This window comes from Procambarus clarkii, chromosome 40, assembly GCF_040958095.1.
Source record: "Procambarus clarkii isolate CNS0578487 chromosome 40, FALCON_Pclarkii_2.0, whole genome shotgun sequence".
Lineage (NCBI taxonomy): Eukaryota > Metazoa > Arthropoda > Malacostraca > Decapoda > Cambaridae > Procambarus > Procambarus clarkii.
The window spans coordinates 6,941,019-6,949,835 of NC_091189.1; the positions used below are offsets into that span (position 1 = coordinate 6,941,019).

Consider the following 8,817-nt stretch of genomic DNA (forward strand, 5'->3'; position numbering starts at 1 on the left):
TGGGCTATGCTTTGCTTCACTACAACTCACCATCACTGCACTGTTTATATGACGCATCAATATTATATATGTAAAAAACATAATTAGGTATAAAACTTTTTATATTATATCAGTAGGGAAGTGTGGTTATATCAGTAAAAAGACAAAAAGCGCGCGTACAAACACACAGGGACTCACGCGCGTACACACACTCATGCGCGCTCGCACACGCGCGCACACGCGCGCACACGCAGGCACGCACGCAAGCGCGCACACACACACACACACACACACACACACACACACACACACACACACACACACACACACACACACACACACACACACACACACACGAGGACCACATAAAGAATGTTGTGCGAGGAGCCTATGCCAGGCTTTCTAACTTTCAGAATTGCTTTTAAATAAATGGATGGCGAAATACTAAAGAAATTGTTCACGACTTTTGTTAAGCCAAAGCTAGAATATGCAGCGGTTGTATGGTGCCCGTATCTTAAGAAGCACATCAACAAACTGGAAAAGGTGCAAAGACATGCTACTAAGTGGCTCCCAGAACTGAAGGGCAAGAGCTACGAGGAGAGGTTAGAGGCATTAAATATGCCAAACTAGAAAACAGAAGAAAAAGAGGTGATATGATCACTACGTACAAAATAGTAACAGGAATTGATAAAATTGATAGGGAAGATTTCCTGAGACCTGGAACTTCAAGAACAAGAGGCCATAGATTTAAACTAACTAAACAAAGATGCCGAAGAAATATACGAAAATTCATTACACACAGAAATCACAATAGCGTAATGCATCAATGAACAAATCCACAAGGGCCCTTGTGGATTTGTGTGTAATGAAATAAGGGCGAAGAGGTAGAACGACCTATACAACTTTATAATTTTAGTTGAGGAACTTAAATAATTCAGAATGAAATGAAGTTGATGAAACTTCATTGAATGAAGCTGAATGAAATGAAGAATGAAATGAAATTTATACGCAGAAATCTCAACAACGTGATGCATCAAATGAACAAATTCACAAGGGATTTGTGGATTTGTGGATACCAAACCCTTGTTGATTTGTTCATCTGATGCATCACGCTATTGTGATTTGTGTGTGTAATGAAGAATGGACGAAGAAGTGGAATAGCTTATTAACAGAGCTCGAGTGCATGGGGGGTAGTTGTGTAAAACCCTGATTTGTGTCTCGGAGAGACTGCAGGATCCAGTAAGTTCAGTAGAACTTCGGTTTCAACTCTTTTGACCATGTCGTAGCTCAGTCGATTTAGACAGCGTCTGGGATCATCTCGGACGTAGGTTCGAATCCTCGTCACGGCCCTTGTGGATTTGCTTATACGAAAATTCCCTTTCGCAAACAGATTGGTAGACGGTTGGAACAAGTTAGATGAGGTGGTGGAGGCCAAAACCGTCAGTAGCTTCAAAGCGTTATATGACAGTGCTGGGTAGACGGGACACCACGAGCGTAGCTCTCATCCTGTAACTACACTTAGGTAATTACACACACACACACACACACACACACACACACACACACACACACACACACACACACACACACACACACACACACACACACACACACACACACACACAGGCACTCCTCTCTCCCCCCAAAACTGACCATCGCTAATTAGCCTTCCCTTACATAACACTACACGTTAAGAGGAAACACCGCAAAGGAAACATTCTATTTCTTAAGACTTTACCCCTTTCCCCTTGGCATGCCAACCTTGACCTTTGTCTTCGTGGGGACTAAACCCACTGACGTTCCTGAGGTTCCTACCCGAACCCTAGGCCACCCATTCCGTTGTAGGAAAGATCGGGTGCTTGCACGATCTGTAGGGTTGTCGGGTGTGCATTATAAAAGTTCCTCTTCTGCCTAAAGTGTGTCTTTTTACCCCTAGGATGAACCTTATGCTCCTGCTAGGCTACAGACCTCAACTTTCTCTGAGCTGATTCCTTATGTTGGGAAATTAGGCATAAATGATAACCCAAACTCAAACACGGAGTAGTAAATTTACCCAAAAAGTGTTGCCATGTGGGGGGGGGGGAGGGGGGGTTAGAAGTAAAGTAGCCATTTGGTTGCAGTGTTACCAGAGGTGTATGAACCCTCAGCATACAATAAATTTCTTTCCTAGAGTGAAATTTGTTTTCCTTCTTTGTATATATTTAGCGCCAGTGATACTCTTGTATGTCAAAAATGTATTTATCAATTTTATTCCTTAAACTTGACGTTTATAAGAATAACAGTAATAATATTTAGACATTCATAAATTATGCATTCATAATAACTTTTAACAAATAAAACACACACACACACGTATGCCTATTTTTGTCCGAACGTGTCATTAGTGTGAACGTGTCGTGAACGTGTCAAGCAACAGCCTAGTGGACCAAACTCTCACAAGTCAAGCCTGGCCTCGGGCCGGGCTTGGGGGAGTAGAAGAACTCCCAGAACCCCATCAACCAGGTATCAACAAGTGTGAGCAGCCGGGATCACGAATACTTGACCGCACGTCAAATTCACCGTGATTCAGATGAAGCTGTGTATCATTTTTGAATTTTGCCCTTTGTGATCTGCCCGAGATAAAAGTCTAAAACATGGAAAATACTTGACCTCAACTCTATATAAGCAGAAGACCAACCCTACTACATAGTTACAGCCCCGCTCCTGTGCCAGGTAAGTCCACTACGGGCTCACCATAGCCTGTGCGACTTCGAACATTTTGTTCCAAGTAGCGAATCTTAAACAACAACAACCTTACTACAGTCTCCTAGGAGTACTGCGTATTGAAAGACAGAGCAACTCTAACCCCCATTTTACAGCCTCCCACATATATGAATTAGTTGTCATGGAACTGTATATCATCTGCACAGCGGCTTATCCGGACTCTTGTTCAAGGTTTCACGGGAATACTTACCTTACAACTTAGTCAGCTTCCCGAGCCCATCCGTTTAGGCAAACATTTCAGGTCAACATTTATAAATAATGTAATAGATTAGTTCACAGTGCACTGGGAAGCTTGAGTGCACGGCAAGCTACAGTATACTGGCAAGCTCGAGCTCACTATATAAACACATATCATAGGTCATTGCCAGATCCATATTGCAAGGATCTTGCAATATGCATGTATCTTGCATGTATGCAAGTTGCGCTTTGAGGGGAAAGAGTGAAGCGCGAGGTAGATTGGAGGGTGAGGGACAGAGTGGAGATAAGAGAGAGAGAGTTGAGGGTGACCGAGAGTAGAGGATAAAGGAGAGTGTGAGAGTGAAGGCAGTAGAGAGATAGTAGTGAGAGCAGGAGTGAGAGCGAAAGAGGGGAAAGAGGAAGGAGGGAGAAGAGCAGTAATGAGGGTGCACGGTGGCGCGGTGAACAAGTTCCGGGAGACAACAGGGAGGGGGGGGGGGGATGCGATGGGAGAGGGAGAAGGGGGGGGGAAGTGGGAGTGAGAGAAGGGGGGGTGGTGGAGGGAGGGGTAAGGGACGTGGAATGGGTAGGGCTCGAATAGGGATTTAACAAACATTTACTTTTTTACCCATTGCCGCTATATATATATATATATATATATATATATATATATATATATATATATATATACATATATATATATATATATATATATATATATATATATATATATATATATATGAGAAAATGTCTGTTTGTCTGTGCACTGGCAAGACAGACAGACAAGCAATCTTGGAGGCCAGATGCTTAGGGCTAGCCATCATCGAACTTTGTAGGGTGAAGAGTCATGGGTCTTGAACTGGTCGATGTTGATCCTATTCGTTCTATTAAGAGGGAGGTCAGGCGTAATAGTGACCCTCCCCCCCCCACCCCTTCCCCCGGTAATCAGTGAAAGGTGGCTGACCGAGTCCCTAGATATGTTTACATTTTTCGAGAGAGGCATGAGGTACTTGGAGCTCTGCAATTATTTTATTCGCTCTCGTGTTCACGATGATATCCTCATAATGCTCCCAGAGTTTGCCAGTGCAGACTACTTGTCACATGCCTCTGTATGACTAACCATCCTGTGTGATGGGGATTTTAGCATCACGTAGCTAGTTTTGTGGCACACTGTACTCCCCTTCATATAGTCTAGGGCAGCTGCACAAATGCAGATGTAAATAAATGTGTTAATAATATAAAAGAGAGAGAGAGAGAGAGAGAGAGAGAGAGAGAGAGAGAGAGAGAGAGAGAGAGAGAGAGAGAGAGAGAGAGAGAGAGAGAGAGAGAGAGGGAGAGAGAAGAAAGGATAAGGTGGGAAAAGTGAAAATGTTAGATGAGAGGGAATGAGATTGGGAAGAGGGGGATGCTTAAAGAAGGGGAATGAGAGAAGGGGTGACAGGTGGAGAGGGGGAAGAGTGGATGAAAGCGGGAGGGTTATGAGAGGAGGAGATTTGGAGAGAGGGTGAAGCGGAGTTAAGTAAATGTTAGTGGGTAGAAAGATGGAGAGGGTTGAAAAGGGGGAGAAGACGGGAGATTTGTAGAGAGGGTAAGGGGGGGAGATTTGGAGAGAGAGGGAAGGAGGGAGAGGAGAAAAGAGGGATATCATGGGAGAGACAGTTGGAGAGGGAGGATAGAAAAACAGAGATGAGAGAGGGAAGAGAGGGGAGAGTAGGGAAGTGAGAGAGAAACAAGGGCGCAGCCAGAAACTAATCCCCTCTTTCCCTAGAACGATAAGAAACATTTAATTCATGAGAATTTTGAAACGAGTATAGAAAACATTTGTGTCCAGAAAAAAATCCTCTTTACAATTTATTTTTATTAGAAATTTAAATTTGTAAATTATTACAAATTTACATTTATTAGAAATAACATTTACATTTCTTTGTTAGGCACGTTTATTGTGAAAACATGTCAACATAGGGCCGGGCGCGGTTGGCGTCACTACTGCACTCGGCCGCGGCGCGTTCTCTCTTCCTCCCCTGACTGGTAACAGTTTTTGCCCCAAAGCAACGTTCTTCGCTGATAAACGTTTCTCAAGCTTCACTCGTGTCGGGGTACCAGATGGTGGGAGATGAAACCCCTATACCAACGACTAATTTTTTTTCGCATTTCTATAATCATTTTCTCATCTAAACATTTATTATAAGTTAAGAATACTACACTGATACTTCAGAATGATATTCCGAACAGCTGTGCGTTAAAAACTAGGCCAATGATGCAAGATTAGAGTACGTACGACATTAGTCCTTAAGGCTCTACGCTATTTGTGTATAGGTTAACGCAACTTTATAACAAAACCTGCGTATTCCAATAGGACCCAAAACCTGAACTAGAATAAAATTATGACACCCTGTGTAGACAATATATTAAACAAAATATTTGATCATTTATTTTGGTTTGGTTAGGTTAGCATAACTTAAGTTAGGTTGGATTGGGTTGGGTCGGGATGGCTTAGATTTACTTAAAGTACAGCGATCACGTAGAGTGATGAACATTTTCTCAGGTATTTAGACCTTGCTCGCGCATTTGGAGCCAAAATTTTGAAAAATTTCATTTGTTTCACAAAAGAATTTTACTCTTTTGCTCAGGCTTGTTTAAACCAATAACACGAACTTTCATTCAAATTTTGGCGCGAGCTTCCACCACGCTAACGACACCCCTCCCACACACTGCTTCCTGGAGTGTGGGTGTGGGAGGGGGGGCGGGGGAATAGTTAGTCAGTAGTTAGTAACAGTAGATTGAGAGTTGAGAGGCGGGCACGAAAGAGCAAAGTTCAACCCCCGTAAGTACAACTAGGTGGATACAACTAGATAAATATACGTACACAAGCAGTGATATGGTGGAGACAAACTCCATACACAATTTCAAATGTAGATATGATAGCGCCCAGTAGGTTCAAGAATCTGTACACTAGTTGAGAGGCGGGACCAAAGAGCCAACGCTCAACCCTCGCCAGCGCAACTAGGTGAGTACACAAACACATGCCTTTGTGGCTTCTTCAAATCAATTTTTTTTTAGTAAACATAGACATACATTTCTTGAGGAAGCAAAGGTGACATTTCGACAATAGAAGGCCTTATAACCTACCTCTTCCATTCTGCACAAACCCAACTCGTACACATATGTTTGAGGCCATAATTATAGGAGCAGATATGACAAAAACAATAGCTATCGGGAGTCCTGAACACACTGTTAGGTAAGTAAATACACACACACACACACACACACACACACACACACACACACACACACACACACACACACACACACACACACACACACACATACACACACGCACGCACCAAGCCAGCCACTCGCAGCGACCAACACACACACCTCACCCCCACCTCCCCCACAACGCTGTGTTAGGCCCCGAGGGCTGGGTTTTTCTCCTGTCGTGGGAGTGTCCGGACCAGACTCTGGGGAGCCGTGTTACGAGCAACTCGCCGAGGTTACATATTTTCCGCCTTTACTTCGCACTAATGACGTCAGATCTGCAATATAAGCTCCTTAACTCAGTTGTAGCACTCTTAATGAGTTAGCCAAATTCATTAGTAAACTTTATGAAGCTTGCCCATAGTAATTTATTCTTTCTTCTTATTTATATATATATATATATATATATATATATATATATATATATATATATATATATATATATATATATATATATATATATATATACTCATTTATTTGGTGGTGCCAAATAAGCTGTTTGACGATGACTATTAGTTAGTATTATGGAGTATTGGCAATAGAGATATTGACAATATTAATAGAGATATTAATATTGGTATTGAGAAAATCCACCAGAGCTACGAGGTGGCGCGAACCTACGACCCCTGGCATTGGCCGTTGCGTACGACGTCCGTACCTCGTAAGTTCACGCCACCTCATAGTAGCCTTGGTGGGTTTTCTCATTGATATAATCACGTTATTAGTATTGTCAATAGAGATATGGGGACATATACATTCAACGTGCGAGTAGTGAACACTTGGAATGGACTAGAATCAAGTGTTTCTCAACCGGTATTGCGCAACCCCATGGTAACTAAGAGCTTCCCAGAGATCCTAATAAATAGGATAATCCTATATCATATGCAAATGTATTTTTTTGCGTCATTATTTTTGTGTTTAAGTTTTCTCAGTTAACCAGTATTAAGAGCAAAGACAGAAATCGCCTCCTTCCAGTTAACAATGAACTAAATGTGTGTGTTTAGCTAAAGAACAACCCGGAATTATTTGAAGGGTACAATGAGAAACACTGGTTCACTAGATGAACCAGATGAATAGGGAAAGGGAACTATCAGGAGAAAGTACCAAGCCATTATGACTATACAGCACTTGAAAGGGATTAGGATAAAGATTCGGGATGGGACGGGGGAAAGGAATGGTCGTCAACCACTTGGGTGATCGGGGATTGCCAGTCGACCTGCACGAAGGGAGACCGTTGCTCTACCGTCCAGTCCAAGTGGTTGGGCAAAGAGTGAAGGCAAATACAATTATTGCCCTCCTTGCCCGTGACAACTGTCAGATAACTACCATGATTAACTTTGGTTAAACCCGTTATTGGAGAGCGGAGAGTCACTTTGGGTGAGATTGGTTCAGTAATCTCCAAAATCTGTAGTACCTGTAATATTTTCCAGGAACACGCAACCTGACGGCTCTATCTCTTATCTTATTCTAGTATGCTTTTGTAATTCCTGTTCTTGCGTGGAATAAGACTTCCAGATGAGGATTATTTAAGAACGGTAGCTAGTAATGCTACTCGGCAAGGTGTGTGTGGTGAACCAAGGCCTGGTGCAGCAAGCCTCCCCCCGGGCCGGGAGCCTGGCTCTCCTGTCTGGTTATATCACCTGATTATCCGTCGCACGCTAAGACCAGCACCCCGTTCAGGATCCTGACTTGTCATTAAAATATAAATTTAGTTAATAGCTCATTATTTAGTACACAACCACGAGTACTTACGTATCCGTAGTCAGCGCTTAGAATTGCTTTTCATACTGATCTGTGCTGTACTGTCAATTAAAAAAAAAATCATTTGGTAACCATAGTAGTAAATTCTCTCATACAAAAGCAGCATTGTTAACAATAAAGTCACATCACTTTTAGCATAGCGTCTGATGTCTAGTATGATACTCCTAATACGTTGCTTCCTGTTATTACAAATACCCGCACCATTCACGTGATACTTTTGTTTAATATCAGACAACGACTTATGTTGACAATATGGAAGTACTGGGAGGTACACAAACATGGATGTGCTGGGAGGTACACAAACATTGATGTGCTGGGAGGTACACAAACATGGATGTGCTGGGAGGTACACAAACATTGATGTGCTGGGAGGTACACAAGCATTGATGTGCTGGGAGGTTCACAAGCATTGATGTGCTGGGAGGTACACAAACATGGATGTGCTGGGAGGTACACAAGCATTGATGTGCTGGGAGGTTCACAAGCATTGATGTGCTGGGAGGTACACAAGCATTGATGTGCTGGGAGGTTCACAAGCATTGATGTGCTGGGAGGTACACAAGCATTGATGTGCTGGGAGGTTCACAAGCATTGATGTGCTGGGAGGTACACAAACATGGATGTGCTGGGAGGTACGCAAACATGGATGTGCTGGGAGGTACACAAACATGGATGTGCTGGGAGGTACACAAATATGGATGTGCTGGGAGGTACACAAACATGGATGTGCTGGGAGGTACACAAACATGGATGTGCTGGGAGGTACAACCAAGGTCAACCACCCAGCCATGTCTGGGTGGTTGACCTTGGCCAGGATTCACTATCAAGCAGTTACGCAAGTACTAACGAGCCTGTACATCTTTTCTCAATGTTAGCGGC

At 42.9% G+C, this 8,817-nt stretch overlaps 1 protein-coding gene across 2 annotated transcripts in view; it reads right to left on the reverse strand.

Annotated features, from left to right (window-relative positions):
- nvd (cholesterol 7-desaturase nvd) overlaps positions 1–8,817 on the reverse strand; it is a 120,214-nt gene that overhangs the window by 55,160 nt on the left and 56,237 nt on the right. The gene's annotated exons all lie outside the window — the stretch shown is intronic.